The sequence below is a fragment of the Pseudophryne corroboree genome, chromosome 1 (assembly GCF_028390025.1).
Source record: "Pseudophryne corroboree isolate aPseCor3 chromosome 1, aPseCor3.hap2, whole genome shotgun sequence".
NCBI lineage: Eukaryota > Metazoa > Chordata > Amphibia > Anura > Myobatrachidae > Pseudophryne > Pseudophryne corroboree.
The window spans coordinates 755,464,044-755,485,030 of NC_086444.1; the positions used below are offsets into that span (position 1 = coordinate 755,464,044).

General features: G+C 43.1%; 1 long non-coding RNA gene across 1 annotated transcript in view; it reads left to right on the forward strand.

Moving 5' to 3' along the window:
* The first annotated feature begins 19,977 nt into the window (after nt 1-19,977).
* Nucleotides 19,978-20,987, forward strand: part of LOC134909817 (uncharacterized) — a 115,494-nt gene continuing 114,484 nt past the window's right edge. The window contains exon 1 of the long non-coding RNA XR_010176037.1: nt 19,978-20,164. This is a non-coding gene — a long non-coding RNA (uncharacterized LOC134909817). The remainder of the gene's footprint in view (nt 20,165-20,987) is intronic.

The window sequence follows — 20,987 nt, forward strand, 5'->3', positions numbered from 1 at the left end:
CGAATTGACCTTCGAGCTTTTATCAGGATTTTTTTTGTGCAGCTATTTACTGTGGCTAATATGATACCCCTTTAAATGTTACATAGTTACATAGTTGGTGAGATTGAAAAAAGTCAAGATGTCCATCGAGTTCAACCTGTATTTTAAATTATAAATCACTTAGATGCTGTAGCCTCGGATATTTCTATCAGTTAGGAAATTATCTAATCCATTTTTGAACTTATTTAGTGAGTCCACCATTACTACCTTCTCTGTTAGGGAATTCCAGTTCTTTATTGTTCCTGCTGTGAAGAACCCTTTCCTCCTTTGTATATGAATTTTTTTTTCTTCTAACCTCAGGGGGTGTCCTCGTGTCCTGTGTAGCGTTTTATTGATAAACAGATCGTCTGATAAGTCCTTGTATTGTCCCTTAATGTATTTATAAATCTTAATAATGTCCCCTCTCAGCCTCCTCATTTCCAGTGTAAACATACCTAACCTTGTTATACCCCTTTTCCACTAGCTCTAAAAACACGGGTAAATGCGCGGGGGTGCACATTTACCCGTGTTTTTTTCTAGTGGAAACGGTCCCCCCTGCAAATTCCCGGATCAAGTGATCCGGGAATCCTACCCGGGTAGCTTGCCGGGTTGAACACGTGTTCAACCCGGTAAGCTGTGTAGTGTGAACTGAAACTGTGTCGATGCGACATGGCTCCCGATCACACTGTATGGAAGGGCGGGGCTGGGAGATTATGTGATCTCCCAGCGCCGCCCTGCCGCATGTCGAAGTCGAAAATATTACATACACTCTCCACGTGCAAACACCACACAGAGTGGCCTCTGTGCGTGCGCGTTTTCGCCATGCGTACGCATACAGCACGCTACGTACATTGGTTCACAAGCCTTGCGTATTGGCGTGTGGTATGGGTATATACGGTAGCATACGCACTTGCACAGAAAAGCTACAAAGACATATTCAATATTCAATTCATATAGTGCACAATTTACACATAGTCTCCACACACACTGCCAGCAAGTTACATTTACTGAAAGGGTAGAACAATAGAGTTATTCAGCTTTACAAGATGTGAGGGGGCAGAGCAAGGTTAGGACTTAATGCTTGGTATCCAGATGTGCAGTATTGTGAGATCTACATTCCAGTTGTTACAGTATGTGCAGTTAATCGCATGTTTCTGCACATAGATATGCGCAGAATTGTAATATTCACAAATACTGTAAATACTGTACTCAGGATATTTGGCGGGAACCCGGTGGCAAAGACCTGCAAGCACACCTGGACCAAGCATCGCCCACTCATTCAAACCAACCTATGACCACTCATGTACTGTAAATGACCTGCCCCTTGACCTATGGAAGAAGAGCTTACCTTTCCTATTGTATTGTATTTGGACCCATTGTATAAAAGAAAGGCTCCATGACCAGGCACCACTCTATCCTCTGAAGGTCATCTTGCTAAGACTGACTGAGGCCTGGATCTGGGAGCGCTCGCGAACAAACGTATGTACTATTGGTTGTAGCTCTTCTCTGTAATATTGTTGTATATTTACTTGTATCTTTTGAGTAAATATTGTTGATGCGTTGGACCACAACATAACATTTAACTACTGGTGTCGCATTCCATTCTTGTTTGGGGAATAAGGTGTATTTGGCCACACGTGTCGCTATTATTGTTTACGTTTAGCGGCCGCAGCGGCCCGAACCACAGTGTGTTTAGGTATTGCTTTTCCTTGTAAGTAAATCAAACTTTACAATTGGATGCTCATCCGGGATATCACGTACTTAATGATGCGCTCTACAGATGCTGCTGTGGTCTACCAGCTAAGGATGGACGCATCTAGATGCTGCTGAACCACATGCCATTTTTTTGTGTTATCAGTAGGGCGCTGATATGAATCAAGTAACAATATTTCTTTGTTGCGTGAGTGTGACAAAAACACACAATGGGCGACCCATTCGCACGCAGCGGTTTTTCTCTGACGTCCTAAGTGGATGCTGGGACTCCGTAAGGACCATGGGGAATAGCGGCTCCGCAGGAGACTGGGCACAACTAAAAGAAAGCTTTTGGTCTACCTGGTGTGCACTGGCTCCTCCCTCTATGACCCTCCTCCAGACCTCAGTTAGAATCTTGTGCCCGGCTGAGCTGGATGCACACTAGGGGCTCTCTTGAGCTCCTAGAAAAGAAAGTACATTTTAGGCTTTTTTTTATTTTCAGTGAGATCTGCTGGCAACAGACTCACTGCTACGAGGGACTAAGGGGAGAAGAAGCGAACCTACCTGCTTGCAGCTAGCTTGGGCTTCTTAGGCTACTGGACACCATTAGCTCCAGAGGGATCGAACACAGGGCCCGACCTCGATCGTCCGGTCCCGGAGCCGCGCCGCCGCCCCCCTTACAGAGCCAGAAGCAAGAAGATGGTCCTGAAAATCGGCGGCAGAAGACTTCGGTCTTCAACAAGGTAGCGCACAGCACTGCAGCTGTGCGCCATTGCTCCTCATGCACACCTCACACTCCGGTCACTGATGGGTGCAGGGCGCTGGGGGGGGGGGGGGGCGCCCTAAGCAGCAATATTAACACCTTGGCTGGCAAAATAATCACAATATATAGTCCTAGAGGCTATATATGTGAAAAATACCCCTGCCAGGATCCATAAAAAAGCGGGAGAAAGTCTGCCGAAAAAGGGGCGGGGCTATCTCCCTCAGCACACTGGCGCCATTTTTCCCTCACAGCTCCGCTGGAAGGATCGCTCCCAGGCTCTCCCCTGCAGTTTCAAGACTACAAAGGGTAAAAAAGAGAGGGGGGGCACTAAATTTAGGTGCAGCAGTATATATATATATATATATATATATATAAGCAGCTATAAGGGAAAATCACTCAGTTATAGTGTTCATCCCTGTGTTATATAGCGCTCTGGTGTGTGCTGGCATACTCTCTCTCTGTCTCCCCAAAGGGCTTTGTGGGGTCCTGTCCTCTGTCAGAGCATTCCCTGTGTGTGTGCGGTGTGTCGGTACGGCTGTGTCGACATGTTTGAGGAGGAGGCTTATGTGGAGGCGGAGCAGATGCCGATAAATGTGATGTCACCCCCTGCGGGGTCGACACCTGAGTGGATGGTTATGTGGAAGGAATTACGCGACAGTGTCGACTCCTTACATAAAAGGTTTGACGACATACCAAATATGGGACAGCCGGCTTCTCAGCCTGTGCCTGCCCAGGCGGCTCTAAAACGCCCGCTACCTCAGATGGCAGACACAGATGTCGACACGGATACTGACTCCAGTGTCGACGACGATGAGACTAATGTAACTTCCAATAGGGCACACGTTACATGATTGAGGCAATGAAAAATGTGTTGCACATTTCTGATGTTACCCCAGGAACCACAAAAAAGGGTATTATGTTTGGAGAGAAAAAACTACCAGTAGTTTTTCCTCCATCTGAGGAATTAAATGAAGTGTGTGAAGAAGCGTGGGCTTCCCCCGATAAGAAACTGGTAATTTCTAAAAGGTTACTAATGACGTACCCTTTCCCGCCAGAGGATAGGTCACGTTGGGAAACATCCCCTAGGGTGGATAAAGCGCTCACACGCTTGTCAAAAAAGGTGGCACTACCGTCTCCGGATACGGCCGCCCTAAAGGAGCCTGCTGATAGGAAGCAGGAGGCTATTCTGAAGTCTGTATATACACACACAGGTATTATACTGAGACCAGCTATTGCTTCAGCATGGATGTGCAGTGCTGCAGCTGCGTGGTCAGATTCCCTGTCGGAAAATATTGATACCCTAGACAGGGACACTATATTGCTAACCGTAGAGCATATTAAAGATGCAGTCTTATACATGAGAGATGCACAGAGGGATATTTGCCGGCTGGCATCTAAAATAAGTGCAATGTCCATTTCTGCCAGGAGAGGGTTATGGACTCGGCAGTGGACAGGTGATGCAGATTCTAAAAGGCACATGGAAGTTTTGCATTATAAGGGTGAGGAGTTGTTCGGGGATGGTGCTGGGAAGTCAGCATTTTTACCCCATGTTCCCTCACAGCCAAAGAAAGCACCGTATTATCAGGTACAGTCCTTTCGGCCCCATAAGGGCAAGCGGGTTAAAGGCGCGTCTTTTCTGCCCAGAGGCAGAGGTAGAGGGAAAAAGCTGCAGCATACAGCCAGTTCCCAGGAGCAAAAGTCCTCTCCCGCTTCCTCCAAGTCCACCGCATGACGCTGGGGCTCCACAGGCGGAGCCAGGTACAGTGGGGGCCCGTCTCAAAAACTTCAGCAATCAGTGGGCTCGCTCACGGGTGGATCCCTGGATCCTTCAAGTAGTATCTCAGGGGTACAAGCTGGAATTCGAGACGTCTTTCCCCCGCCGTTTCCTCAAATTTGCCTTGCCAACAACTCCCTCAGGCAGGGAGGCAGTGCTAGAGGCAATTCACAAGCTGTATTCCCAGCAGGTGATAGTCAAGGTGCCCCTCCTTCAACAAGTACGGGGTTACTATTCCACAATGTTTGTGGTACCGAAACCGGACGGTTCGGTGAGACCCATTTTAAATTTGAAATCCTTGAACACATATATAAAAAAAATTCAAGATCAAGATGGAATCGCTCAGGGCGGTTATTGCAAGCCTGGACGAGGGGGATTACATGGTATCACTGGACATCAAGGATGCTTACCTGCATGTCCCCATTTACCATCCTCACCAGGAGTACCTCAGATTTGTGGTACAGGATTGTCATTACCAATTCCAGACGTTGCCGTTTGGTCTATCCACGGCACCGAGGGTATTTACCAAGGTAATGGCCGAAATGATGATACTCCTTCGAAAAAAGGGAGTTTTAATTATCCCGTACTTGGACGATCTCCTGATAAAGGCGAGGTCCAGGGAGCAGTTGTTGGTCGGGGTAGCACTATCTCGGGAGGTGCTACAACAGCACGGTTGGATTCTAAATATTCACAGCTGGTCCCTACGACACGTCTACTGTTCCTGGGGATGGTTCTGGACACAGAACAGAAAAAAGTGTTTCTCCCGGAGGAGAAGGCCAAGGAGCTGTCATCTCTAGTCAGAGGACTCCTAAAACCAAAACAGGTGTCGGTGCATCACTGCACGCGAGTCCTGGGAAAAATGGTAGCTTCCTACGAAGCAATTCCATTCGGCAGGTTCCATGCAAGAACTTTTCAGTGGGACCTGTTGGACAAGTGGTCCGGATCGCATCTTCTGATGCATCGGCTGATAACCCTGTCTCCAAGGACCAGGGTGTCTCTGCTGTGGTGGCTGCAAAGTGCTCATCTTCAAGAGGGCCGCAGATTCGGCATACAGGACTTGGTCCTGGTGACCACGGATGCCAGCCTTCGAGGCTGGGGGGCAGTCACACAGGGAAGAAACTTCCAAGGACTATGGTCAAGTCAGGAGACTTCCCTACACATAAATATTCTGGAACTGAGGGCCATTTTCAATGCCCTAAGTCAGGCAAAACCCCTGCTTCAAAACCAGCCGGTACTGATCCAGTCAGACAACATCACGGCAGTCGCCCATGTAAACCGACAGGGCGGCACAAGAAGCAGGACGGCGATGGCAGAAGCCACAAGGATTCTCCGATGGGCGGAAAATCACGTGTTAGCACTGTCAGCAGTGTTCATTCCGGGAGTGGACAACTGGGAAGCAGACTTCCTCAGCAGGCACGACCTCCACCCGGGAGAGTGGGGACTTCATCCAGAAGTCTTCCAACTGATTGTAAACCGTTGGGAAAGGCCACAGATGGACATGATGGCGTCCCGCCTAAACAAAAAGCTAGAAAGATATTGCGCCAGGTCAAGAGACCCTCAGGCGATAGCTGTGGACGCTCTAGTGACACCGTGGGTGTACCGGTCGGTTTATGTGTTCCCTCCTCTTCCTCTCATACCCAAGGTACTGAGGATAATAAGGAGAAGAGGAGTAAGAACTATACTCATTGTTCCGGATTGGCCAAGAAGAGCTTGGTACCCGGAACTTCAAGAAATGATCTCAGAGGACCCATGGCCTCTGCCGCTCAGACAGGACCTGCTGCAGCAGGGGCCCTGTCTGTTCCAAGACTTACCGTGGCTGCGTTTGACGGCATGGCGGTTGAACACCGGATCCTGAAGGAAAAGGGCATTCCGGAGGAAGTCATTCCTACGCTGATTAAAGCTAGGAAAGAAGTGACCGCAAACCATTATCACCGCATTTGGCGAAAATATGTTGCGTGGTGTGAGGCCAGGAAGGCCCCAACGGAGGAATTTCAGCTGGGCCGTTTTCTGCACTTCCTACAGTCAGGGGTGACTATGGGCCTAAAATTGGGTTCCATTAAGGTCCAGATTTCGGCTCTATCGATTTTCTTCCAGAGAGAACTGGCTTCACTACCTGAAGTTCAGACTTTTGTTAAGGGAGTGCTGCATATTCAGCCCCCTTTTGTGCCTCCAGTGGCACCTTGGGATCTCAACGTGGTGTTGGATTTCCTAATGTCACATTGGTTTGAGCCACTTAAAACCGTGGAATTAAAATATCTCACGTGGAAAGTGGTCATGCTGTTGGCCTTGGCTTCGGCCAGGCGTGTGTCAGAATTGGCGGCTTTGTCATGTAAAAGCCCTTATCTAATTTTCCATATGGATAGGGCAGAATTGAGGACTCGTCCCGTTTCTCCCTAAGGTGTTATCAGCCTTTCATTTGAACCAACCTATCGTGGTGCCTGCGGCTACTAAAGACTTGGAGGCTTCCAAGTTGTTGGACGTAGTAAGGGCCCTGAAAATTTATGTTTCCAGGACAGCTAGTGTCAGGAAAACTGACTCGTTGTTTATCCTGTATGCACCCAACAAGCTGGGTGCTCCTGCTTCAAAGCAGACTATTGCTCGCTGGATCTGTAGTATGATTCAGCTTGCACATTCTGCGGCTGGACTGCCGCATCCTAAATCAGTGTAAGCCCATTCCACGAGGAAGGTGGGCTCTTCTTGGGCGGCTGCCCGAGGGGTCTCGGCTCTACAACTTTGCCGAGCAGCTACTTGGTCGGGGTCAAACACATTTGCTAAATTCTACAAGTTTGACACCCTGGCTGAGGAGGACCTAGAGTTTGCCCATTCGGTGCTGCAGAGTCATCCGCACTCTCCCGCCCGTTTGGGAGCTTTGGTATAATCACCATGGTCCTTACGGAGTCCCAGCATCCACTTAGGACGTCAGAGAAAATAAGATTTTACTCACCGGTAAATCTATTTCTCGTAGTCCGTAGTGGATGCTGGGCGCCCATCCCAAGTGCGGATTGTCTGCAATACTTGTATATAGTTATTGTTTAACTAAAGGGTTATTGTTGAGCCATCTGTTGAGAGGCTCAGTTATTGTTCATACTGTTAACTGGGTATAGTATCACGAGTTATACGGTGTGATTGGTGTGGCTGGTATGAGTCTTACCCGGGATTCAAAATCCTTCCTTCTTGTGTCAGCTCTTCCGGGCACAGTATCCTAACTGAGGTCTGGAGGAGGGTCATAGAGGGAGGAGCCAGTGCACACCAGGTAGACCAAAAGCTTTCTTTTAGTTGTGCCCAGTCTCCTGCGGAGCCGCTATTCCCCATGGTCCTTACGGAGTCCCAGCATCCACTACGGACTACGAGAAATAGATTTACCGGTGAGTAAAATCTTATTATCGCTAATTTGTGTTACCAGTAAGGCGCTGATATGAAATTCAAGAGACAATATATTTCTCACAATATTGGAAATGCTACAGCGTATTTTTATTGTTGCAAAACAAAGTTCAAATAAGTCATATTGTGTTTGATTCAGATTGGATTGTTTATCTGTTAAGTAAATTTAAAGAGCATTTAAAGGTTGGTGCATAGGTATGATATAGCTGTGTTAGCATGCTGGGGCCTATTCGCATACTGCTAACGCAGGCCTAAAGTAACAAACTTCCGGTGTTTGTATAATTTGTGATTTATTTGTGACAAAAGAGCTAGCCGCATGGTGTCCACCATTTTGTCCAAGCACATGGCTTGGGAAAAAGGGGGAGGAGCAGTGGCCATTTTAGGAAGGTCACTCTACCCACCTAGCTAACAGTTGACTTTCACTGTGTTTAAAACAATCAGCCAAAAATAAAAATAAAGAAAGTAATGTCATAATTGGAGAATATCCTGTCCGCACGTTAGTATTTCCCAGTAGGAAAGCGGACAGAGATAGGGTAACCCCTGGGTCTTTCTATGTAATTACCACATAAGAAGTTTTCATTTCTAGGAATGCCCTTGTCTAGATAAGCTCGGAAATGTTTGTTGAACCATGTACAGACCCTTAATATGGGATGAGAAGGATTGAATGAATACTTCGCATGACCTAGAAGCTTGGTGTTTTTTTTTTGCAGCACTAGAAAATTCTCTGTCAAGATAAAATCACTTGTAGACACTGTTGAAGTCAAAAATATTACATACACACCACATACAAACTCCACACTGATGAGTCGATGTGCGTGCGAATACACGCAGCATGCACAGCGATATATGGTAGCATACGCATTCACACAGACAAGCCACAAAGATATATTCAACACATATTTCACACCACACATAAATTAAACATGTCAAGCACCAGACATTATAATGTTTTAAATTAAATTAAATTATATAATAGAATATAACATCATATATATGTATTATTGGAACGGAATAAGATAAACATGTCATGCTTGGTGTCAAAATGATCAAGGTAATGAGTGTGTTGGTTTGATAGCTGTGGTTAGGTTGTAGCACATTGCAACGATTAGTTATGATTAAATGTATGAAATCTAAAGTCACTCTTATTAGAACAAAGAACATTCCAAAGAAAGCATGTGGACAGGAAAACAACCCCTATGATGTCTTCTTCAAGGCTGGATGTTGCTTGCATATGAACTGACCAATGACACATCATGAATGAGAGACCTCCCTCTCCTGTACCAATCGAAGGAGCCTGAAACCAACAACCTGTTAACTCCCACTGTTTTGATATAGGCAGTTTTTTTAGGACTTAGAGAGTTAGTTGCTGTTTGCTGTTCTTCTGTTGCCGTTTGTTTGCTGTTGAGGGAGAGCTAAAGATGGAGATGACTGTTCACTGAGCATTGAGGGACAGGGTAAAGTATGCTGGCTGTAGCTGTAATGGATTCTTTTGTAACTATCTGCTTCTTGTGTAATTGTAACATTATAACTGAATGATATATACTGTACATGTGATATATTGTATACATATCCTTTTAATATCAAATATATACATCACTGAGTGTTGGAACTCAGACAATGTGTGCGAGTGCTTGTTTTCACTTTTATCGTATATGGTAAGAAGATGCGCCTTGCGTCCGCAGCATATATTGACGCTGGCATTTTAAATATTTATTAGAAATAATCTGAACTTCTCACTTGGGGGCTCGTAGATGGGATACCACGTACTCAATGATGCGCTGTACAGACGCCGCTGTGGTCTACCAGCTAACGATGGACGCATCTAGATGCTGCTGAACCACATGCCGTTTGTTTTTTTGTGTTATCAGTAAAGCGCTGATATGAAATTCAAGAGACAATATATTTCTCACAATATTGGAAATGCTACAGCGTATTTTTATTGTTGCAAAACAAAGTTCAAATAAGTCATATTGTGTTTGATTCAGATTGGATTGTTTATCTGTTAAGTAAATTTAAAGAGCATTTAAAGGTTGGTGCAAAGGTATGATATAGCTGTGTTAGCATGCTGGGGCCTATTCGCATACTGCTAACGCAGGCCTAAAGTAACAAACTTCCGGTGTTTGTATAATTTGTGATTTATTTGTGACAAAAGAGCTAGCCGCATGGTGTCCACCATTTTGTCCAAGCACATGGCTTGGGAAAAAGGGGGAGGAGCAGTGACCATTTTAGGAAGGTCACTCTACCCACCTAGCTAACAGCTGACTTTCAGTGTGTTTAAAACAATCAGTTTCCTTTGTCACAAAATAAACAATATATATGTACATATCCAACACCATTTAAAAGCTACCAATGAATTTAACTAACCCATGCCATAGTCAATTACAAATAGTGTTTCAATTGGGCCTAGTGAGAGAGAAATCGTGAGCTAAATACTTAGCTTGATGTAAGAATTACACACAGATAAAAAGTTTTTTTCTTCTTCTCCTTTTCCAGGATTTGTTAACCCTCTGTTTGCTACAAGATAGGAATTGAAATGTTAATTAACCTGTTCAACCACTGGTACAAGCATGTGAACAATCTGTTGATATGCAAATTAGAGGCTCTGAAGGAACTGCATTCATTCAGTATGTGTGTACTGTATGGGGGTTCTATGAGAGTCAAGTGGTGCATATATATATATATATATATATTATATATATATTATTTTATAAAATGTGTATATTTATATCAGCATATGTTTCTGCAAAATAGCTATCCAATCTGAATCATAGCGTTTAAATTATAGTCAATAGTCATTATAGATCTGCATAGAATCGGATACGTTTATTTGTTATACATTTGGTGTAGTTCTTTAAGTGGGAAATTGTAAAAACACAAAACGCAGTTCCGGCCTAAAATTTTAGGTAGCACTCAAAGGAGGATTACCCGTGTGGGCGACTTCCAGCGGGTGTGAGGAACAAAGGTGTATTGTGTAGTGAGCAGTAGAATTTTGCTTACATTGGTCGTGATAAGTGTGGAATATTTAGGTGCGAATGCACGGTGTACACGAAGTACGGTAGAAAAAGTATGTGAGGTGAGCATACGGAAACGTGCACATGGCGCAAGAACACGTACGGCTGCGTGCTTACGCAAGGTTGCGTGAAGTAGCGAGCGCAAGTTTTACCACACAATAGAAATACATTTAAACGGTGGGATAAAAGATTTGTAGTTATACATTAACTAGTAACTATCCGATTTTAAAAGCAGATTACTATAATATTTTGTTTAAAGTATACTACTACCTCTGGGACAAGCTACCAATCAAAAGGAGTGATATTTTTGTACAGAAAACATTGTGTATTAGTGTGAGTTGAAAGTAGGTGTGGATGTATTGAACCCCAGGACAAAACCGGGATCCCGTGGGAGATGCTGAGTTAGCAGAGGCTTGGCGGCGTGAAGGCTCGCAACCTTGCGTATTGACTAGTATTTAGGCATGTAGTGTGTGTGTTTTAAAACGTGGAGGAGCATGATAGATTATAGATTGTGATAAGGTTTTGGTGTTACGCTACGGCTGTGGAGTGCAGCTTGTGAATTCGACTCCTGTGATCGTAGGGCGTATAGATAACAAGTATCTATAAGCTGTGCGATTGGACCGCACGCCTGTGTGTGTGATATGCGGCGCAACGTGATACCATTTGCGTTCTTTGTACACAATTGCGTCATCATACGCGCTGTGTAGAGCATACGCAGATGTGATTTGTGTAAAGTAGAAGGATTTTTTCACTGACTCTCTCTCAGGAAGTATTCCTGGTGGACATTCACTGGATAGGGTGATCGATAAGTTGTTTCTCACCCAAGAAAATTCCAGCGGATAGATACCGAAAAGATCAGGCTGTTTAACCTCCATTGAAAAAGGTGGCGCATTGATTTATTGCTGTTAATACATCAATACTTACAGTGCTGAGGGGTCTGGTAGGTGTAACACTGGGTACGCTGGGAATCACTAATGGAGTGAGTCGTGGTACATTCCAGTGGTGAAGGAGCGAGTGAAAAGCGCTCAAAGGGACTTTTCAACGTCGTCTCGTGTGGGCCATTAGGTGTGTTGTGAAAAAAGCCCACAATGGGAGCCAAATGGGCATGCGAGAGGCGTTGAGCAGCCAGGGTTCAGGCTGGAGAGCAGAGGCCAAGAGGGTCCGCTTGGTTTATAAGGTGTGGGAAGTATGGTCCACACGCAGAGGCTTTTTGTGACAAATGGGTACGAATGACTGTTGATGATAGGGCATCATTTCCTAGAGTTGGTGGTTTTCATCCTGAGGTATTGCAGGTAGTATGTTTAAACAAAGTCATATAAGACAAGAACAAAAACATATTAACTGTTTGAACTTGTAGCAACAATAAACAACTAGAAAATAGATAAAGCAAGTACACCACCATATGTGGATGTGGAAGCAGTTACAGCCAGCATACAAACTATAGAAAATAATAAAAATATGAAAAATGTGAATGTAACCTATATATGTACTAATGAATGTCAAAGTTTTATTTAGGAGGAGAAGGTGACCCAACTCTGGTTTCAGCCATTTCTCATGCACCCAGAGGAGTATCCAAGCAGTAAAAGAGGAGCTGTGGCCTGCAGGGGAAGTGGCTGAGACCAGTGGAACTGGTAAGTATGGAATCATTCAAGTACATATATAGTAAAACCCAAAAATAAAATAAAAATCAAGAAAGTAATGTCATAAATGGAGAATATACTGTCCGTACGTTAGTATTTCCCAGTAGGAAGGTGGACAGAGATAGGGTAAACCACGGGTATTTCTTTTTAAATTACCACATAAGAAGTAGTCAAGATAAGCTCGGAAACAGAGCCGGCCTTAACCAATATGATGCCCTAGGCAAGATTTTGGCTGGTGCCCCCTAGCACCACCGCTGGTTCCACCTCTGACCTTGCACCTCTTTCCCAGCACCATTACCTATCACCCATAGCAGACCTTATTTTGGTGTTTGTACCCCCTATATTTTAAATAGGAACAGTTTGCACATTTGGCGCACAGACCAAAAAGGGGTGTGTTTTGGCTAGCAAGGGGCATGGCCACACAATAGTAACCCCAATTCCAATTACGCCACAGTGTACTGCAACTTTTTTCACATTTGATCATGCGGTAGTGTCCATAATTCATATTACATCCCACAGTAGTATTACTTTACCTTATAAACATTACTCCTCACAGTAGAGCCCCTTATTCACATTACATCACACTGAATTGCTCCTTATTCACATTACACCACACCCTATTGCTCTTTATTCATATTAGACGACACAGTAGTGCCCTTTTTATATGCAACGCCACATAGTAGAGCACCTTATACACATAATGCCACACTTTAGTAATGCATTTATACACATAATTCCACACAGTAATGCCCCTTACACATTATTAATGTCCTTATAAACATAATGCGCCTTACACATTATGACAACCTTTATTATTGCCCTTTTACACATAATGTCCCTTACATATATGCTGCACATTATTAATGCCCTTATACACATAATGACACACATAGTGCCCCCAACATATTTACTGCACATTATTAGTGCCCCTATACACATAATGACACACATAGTGCCCCTTACACATATGTTGCACATTATTAATGCATTTTTACATGACACACATCATGCTCCTTACACATATTCTGAACACTACTGCACAACCAACCCACTCACACACAGCACTCACACTGCCACTAACACTGTGACCTCTGCCTCTGCTTGGATACAGATGTGTCCTCATAAATCTTGCCTCAATGCTAACACCGGGCACCTTTTTTTATGAAAATGCATCTTATTTGCATTGCTATGTGGCTAGGATGCACAAGCAGATTCTGCTGATTAAAATGATATGCAGCATGCCTATATATTGTGTGAGACTGTGGCTGTATCTGCATAAGAAATGCTACACACAGAATATAGGCATGCCGCATATCATTTTAATCAGCAGAAGCTGCTGATGCCCCTAGACATATCAAATGCCCTAGGCAATTGCCTAGTTTGCCTATGCCTATGGCCGGCTCTGCTCGGAAATATTTGTTGGACCATGTACAGACCCTTAATACGGGATGAGAAGGATTGAATAAATACTTCTCATGACCTAGTAGCTTGTTTTTTTTTTTTTTTTTTGCAGTACTAGAAAATTCTCCATCCGGATAAGATCACTGGTAAACACTAATTCGGCAAAAGGGAGGAGTGAGAGAAGTGCAACATTACCCTTTTACAAAACCTGCTGAAGTTATGATTGGGCCTCTATGATGCTAAACCCTTTCCTTTTTTTCCCTAGCAGCAGTGGCCCCTGACTAACTTAATCGACAGAGATTTTGTTATGTAAATTGAAATGTGAAATACATACGTATATTGTACTCCCGTGCAGGAAGTACAAGGTATGTTACATACTCCTCAAAGACTAATGTTGCATTCCACTGTTCTAGATTCATGTCCATCACAGGTAGAGGAAATTATCTCACAGATACCAGGTTCCCTATGAAGTTAGGATGGACAGGACACTGAATTGATGGTTGAGGTAGTCCCAGTAGTGACACAGCAAGCACAAGCTTTAAGGGGGGTAGACCAAGTAGTTAATCAATTCCCTGTAGTGCGCAATCCATTTGTAATTTTAATAAAATCCTCTCCACCTCTACAAACTTATCTGTCACCAACTTCTATTCTGTTTTTCTTCACAGTTTCCTCTTCATCTTTAGCGTTGACACAGGGGAGTACAGTACATGAACCCGATTCTCCCAAGTTTTCGAGTGACAGCCTGAGTATTTTCTCCCAAGCCCTACACGACTGTTTACAGTCCTTTCAGCCTGAGAATGGGTCAGTGCTGATACAATATGTTGATGACGCTGTTGTGCGCTGATTCATTTGAGTCGTCCCTGGCAGATACAAAGCAGTTTCTGTTTTGTCTCTTCCAGACAGGACATCAAGTCTCAGGGGATAAACTACAGTTGTGTGGGACAAGGGTCAAATACCTGGGATATAGTACTGGTACATGATTTGACAGTTCATACACCACATGCCGTATTGGTCCTTCAAAGTTCTGCCCGAACCCAGTATGTCTCATCAGCACGATGGCACCAGTATATTACTGCAGTGTGCCTTGTAATGCACAAAGGGTGGAGGATGAGAATACTGGTGAAAATTTTGTATAGACACTGATATGCATGATGGTATGGAATATCTGAATCAGACCTTTACTACGAGACCAGTCATAAGTGACAACCCATTGGTGAACGCAGACCAGATATTTTTTCTCTTTTTTTCCCCTTATTCCCTCTAAAGATGTTTTTTTTTTTTTTTTTTTGAATGATGCTCATGGTACTCTACATTTGCAAACATACAACAATTAAATTGAGATGCAAATTTGTGTTCCCTACAGGAAAAGGAGGTCTGGAAGGCAAAGGGGTATGGTCAGGAGTCCTCAGGACTCTTGAGAGATGGACAAGGTAAGCCAGTGGCCCCCAGGACGTATCTCCCAGGCCTAGCTGAGGTGGCACATGGTCTGACTCACCTAGGGTAAGGAAGGTATGTGCAAATTGGTAAGAGCTTACTGGCGTGCCCCAGGGTTCTCTTCACAGGGAAGCAGGTAAGCAATGACCTGTCTTACTTGCTTGAGGAAGAATATTGGTAAGGTAGTACCAACAGAGCCATCCCATACTCCTCCTGCAGACGGACCTTTTCAGGTAACAAAAATCGACTTCGTACAGTTAACACCCTGTAGGAATTTGAAATATGTATTCGTGTGCACTGATGTTTTCTCAAACTGGGTAGAGGCATTTCCGGCTGCCACAAATACTGCTGTGTTTACAGCAAAGAAAATTGTGCAGAAATTTGTGTGTAGATATGGTATCCTTAGAAGTAGGAGCAAACTGATAGCTTGAAACTGGACTATTGTGGTCATAGACACTGCCACTAGTGTTACGTAGCATCGGAACCACTCCCAGATCCCCACTTAATGAATCACCCTCTTTGAAAAAATTTTTTGTTTTTGGAAGACAACCTCATGTCATGATTGATCCGCACCATGATCAGAAATACACCAATGAGGTGACAGTACAGTACCTTATCGAGATGAGCCAGCATTTGAGAACTTGACAAAAGAACTTGAAACTGTTGATTGCTGGTATGCCAAATACTAACTGTCTTGATTGTGAACCAAGAGACTGTGTGATTGTTCTTACGCTCAGGTTGCCTAATAGACAGGTGGGAAGGACCGTACCAAGTTTTGTTGACAGCACGATCCCAGTGAAAGTAGCCAAGAGAGAGACTTGGGTCCACGATTCCCATCGCAGGAAAGTCAGTAGTCCGGAAGGAACTCGTAAAGGGAGTGAGATTGCAGAAGTATCACCCGAGAGTCTGTTCCGTGAAGACTGAGAGGCGGCACTGTTGAACACTACCTGAGCGTACTAAAGGATTACAGAAAGACCAGTCGTAATGTATTTGCTATAAGCAAGATTTGTTTTGTTCTATCTTTCTTTTCTCCTGTTGACAAACATTTTTTTTCAGAACATTCTATTTTTGTGAGGTTTTCATGAGGAGTCGAGTGTGGGACTGGAACTGGTTCTGTAGAATGGAGTGATGTCTTTACAGGATCCCAGGATCAGTCTATCACTTTCTTAAAGCCAGAGAAAATCAAAGGTCTAGTAGTTATGGAGTTTGGAGTTAACGTGATAGGCTATTGTCTGAGGAATACTGTATTTTGTAGTTATTGTGACCCTATAATTGAAGATGAGTGCATCCAGAGATGTCAGTCTAGCAATAAGGCAGCATTTGACAGACATCCCTTGAGTGATTACCACTCATTAGTGGGTAAGGTCTTAAACCAAACGGAATGTTGGATGTGCTCACAGGTACGTCTAAGACAAAATAATGCAGGATTAGTGCCATATTCTTGAGAGTTAGCTGAGGTCCTTGAATTACACGGAGGGGGGGGGGTCCAGTGGACAAGGAATATAATATAACTAGACCCCCTAGTCTTAAGATCCACCAGTACCATAGATAAATCCCTGGTATGTTTAAATCTCACCAATTTCAGGAAATCAGGAAATTGGGAGGTAATCAGGAACAATGAGACAATGGCTAGTCACACATAGCAGATAAAGAGCTCATTAATATATGTGGAAGAAAGGTTAACGAATGGCTCTCCCCGAACTCTGAAGGTTTATGTTATCTAGGAAGGACACTGCCTGAACTAATAACCCTTGTTCAATGATGAAACAGACCTAGCATATGATCCAGAAATGGAAACAATGTTCAGGGAGTGATAGGAATATATACCATGAAAATGTTATATGCCTCTTTCACGATTTGTTTGTGTTTTCTCCCTCTACCCAGCAAAACCTCTATCGAATCCGAACATCAGTGTACAAAGACATAAGTGCATGTATGTGTGCAACATTCCTTCAAATCAGACATCATAGGCCATAGCACTGTCCCAGCATACTCTATAGGTTGAATGTCGTCCCACACCCAACCAGTGGTCCTGTGTGCAGTGGTCCTGAGTGCATATAGAGGATGACCCGTCCTACTCCCTGTCTTCCCCAAATATGGTCAATGTCTGATTTGCAAAATGAATACATATGTGTGTCTAGGTCACCGATTATTGTATGAATTTTTTTTTTAAATTATGTTTAGTGTGACAGTTATGACAGTTATTGTCTACTGTCAAAGGGTGGACTGTCGAAGTAAAAAATAGTACATACAAACCACATACAAACTCCACACTGATGAATCGCTTTGTGTGCGACTACACGCAGCATGCACAGCAATATATGGTAGCATACGCATTCACACAGACAAGCCACAAAGATATATTCAACACATATTTCACACCACACATAAATTAAACATGTCAAGAACCAGACATTATAATGTATTAAATTATATAATAGAATATAACATCATATATATGTATTATTGGAACGGAATAAGATAAACTTGTCATGCTTCGTGTCAAAATGATCAAGGGAATGAGTGTGTTGGTTTGATAGCTGTGGTTAGGTTGTAGCTCATTGCAACGATTAGTTATGATTAAATGTATGAAATCTAAAGTCACTCTTATTAGAACAAAGAACATTCCAAAGAAAGCATGTGGGCAGGAAACCAGTGGCCAACCTCTATGATGTCTTCTTCAAGGCTGGACGTTGCTGCATATGAACTGACCAATGACACATCATGAATGAGAGACCTCGCTCTCCTGTAAGGAGCCTGAAACCAACAACCTGTTAACTCCCGTTTTGATATAGGCAATTTTTTAGGACTTAGAGAGTTAGTTGCTGTTTGCTGTTCTTCTGTTGCCGTTTGTTTGCTGTTGAGGGAGAGCTAAAGATGGAGACGACTTTTCACTGAGCATTGAGGGACAGGGTAAAGTATGCTGGCTGTAGCTGTAATGGATTCTTTTGCAACTATCTGCTTCTTGTGTAATTGTAACATTATAAATGAATGATATATACTGTACATGTGATATATTGTATACATATCCTTTTAATATCAAATATATACATGACTGAGCGTTGGAACACAGACAATGTGTGCGAGTGCATGTTTTCTCTTATGGGATGTAGTGTTTGCGACGTACAGCGCACTTTTGTCATATATGGTAATAAGATGCGCCTTGCGTCCGCAGCATATATTAACGCTGGCTTTTTAAATATTTATTAGAAATAATCTGAACTTCTCAACACGAATTCGGCAAATGGGAGGAACGAGAGAAGTGCAGGTAGAGGAAATTATCTCACAGATACCAGGTTCCCTATGAATTTAGGATGGACAGGACACTGGATTGATAGCTGAGGTAGTCCCAGTAGTGACACAGCAAGCACAAGCTTAAGGAGAGTAGACCAAGTAGTGCCGGGTTGGTGAGCGCAGTGGGAAAGGGGGCTGAGCACGGGTCGCAGCCGGGTAGCACCCGTGTCAGTCTCCCGGCTGCGATCCGTGCTCAGTAGTGGAAAAGGGGTATTAGTCTTTCCTCACAATTCAGTGCCTCTAACCCCTTAACCAGTTTGGTGGCTCGCCTCTGAACACTTTCGAGTTCCAAGATATCTTTTTTATAGTGTGGTGCCCAGAACTGTACACAATATTCCAGGTGCGGCCGCACCAATGATTTATACAGTGGCAGGATTACACTCTCATCCCCTGTCTCCATTCCCCGTTTTATGCATGCTAACACCTTATTTGCTTTTGTTGCTGCATTTTGACATTGCGTACTGCTACTAAGTCTATTAATCGATGAGCACACCCAAGTCCTTTTCAACTACGGTTATCCCTACATTTTCCCCATTTAATTTATAGGCTGCCCAATTATTCTTAGGCCTAAAGTGCATAACTTTACATTTTTCTATATTAAAACTTATTCCCCATTTGTCTGCCCAGACCTCCAGTCTGGATAAATCCTTCCGCAGAGACTCAACATCCTTGTCTGAATTAATTACTCGACACAATTTAGAGTCGTCTGTGAAAATTGACACTGTGCTTTCTAGGCCCACTCCCAGGTCATTAATGAATATGTTAAACAGCAATTGCCCAAGTACTGAACCCTGTGGTATTCCACTAAGCACTGAGGCCCATTCAGAAAACATCCCATTTATCACCACTCGCTGTTTTCTGTTATAGAGCCAATTACTCACCCAAGTACAAATAGTGTTTCCTGCCCCAAGCTCTCTCAATTTGAAAATTAGTCTCGTATGTGGCACTGTGTCAAAGGCCTTAGCAAAGTCCAAAAAGACCACATCCACTGCTTTACCCTGATCAATATTGTCAATCACTTTCTCGTAGAAGCTTATTAAGTTTGTTTGGCATGACCTGTCCTTCATAAAACCATGTTGGTGCCTATTAATAACCTTGGAGGTATCTAAGTACTCTATCCCTTAATATTCCTTCCAGTATTTTCCTTACTATAGATGTCAAACTTACTGGTCTATAGTTGCCGGGATGAGTTTTAATTCATTAATGATAAAACCTACAGTATATAGGTATTAAGTGGTAAAGGAACAAAAACATTTTTGTAAAACTAAAATACAAATGTTATGGATATATGAACAGTTAGGAACAATCTAAAGACACATACTCAGGATATGTATCAACCAATAAATGACATGGTATTTTTCCAGAACCATATTGTACTAAATGGAACATATATTAAAGGCATTTCCAAAGTCGATTCCAGACCACTAATTTTGTTCCTGCATGGAAGAAATGTCCAAGTCAAATTATAGGTCACGCTAGCTTAGTCAATACAACCAGATAGATGATTAACAGAATTGCATCAGGTAGCTGTTATATTCCAGTGTGGTTATGCGAGTACAGGAGGCTTGCGGTTTGCTGGTATCTGTTCTCCCTCCTGGTGAAGTTGAGCAACAAGTGAATCCAGTGACGGAGCTGAATGTCTCGTGTATAAGCTCTGTTCCTATATACGTGACTATAACTTGCCGTTCCGCTTAGAAGTGTGGCAGTAAAGCTTGTATAGGTGCAGTCCTACTTTGTGAGCTGCTTCTGTACACAGGTATGACCATTTGAGCAGCTGTATCACGTGTACTGTATGTATATATATATATATATATATATATATATATATAAACATAAGGGTAAATCTATACGTGGCTTTTCATGTTATACAGAGTTATCAGATGCTGAAAATACACTAAGATCATTCCACTCAAATTGTTTACATTCCCTGGACGGGTATGTAGTACTGCAAAGGGCTAGTTAAACCAGTCTGAGCATGCATTTAACCAGTCTGAGCAACAGAAAGTCCGACAATAGGAAAGGCTAATAGATTGGAATTAAAGTAAACAATACAAAGGTGATCAGAACTGATAGTACACTTAAGTGGAGTTATATTGCATTATATTGCATTATTACTTGTTACTAACATATAACATATAAGAACATCACTAATACATGTAAGGTGTGTTTATGTTATATTATAAGTGTTAGGTGTGTTGTTGCTAATAAATTTAAAATTGTGCTGAATTTGGTGATTTTGATTATTTGAGACTAGATATCTGTGTGCGGATATTTAAAGAATCAAATTAATTGTATTAAGGGTGGTGTGATACTAAAGGGGGTATTTAATCAAAGCGTCAAAAGAGATACCGGGGGCATGTACTAAGCAGTGGTAAAAGTAGAGTAGTATGCAAATTATAAATGTTACGTCAATGCCGATTGGTTGCCATGGGCAACTTCTCCACTGGCTCACTTTTTCACTTTTATCACTGCTTAGTACATCTCCCCCAAAGGGTCTATGTACTATGCCTTGGAGAGAGATAAAATGGACAGATATAAAGTACAGTACTAGCCTATGTCATGTCATGTCACAGGCAGTG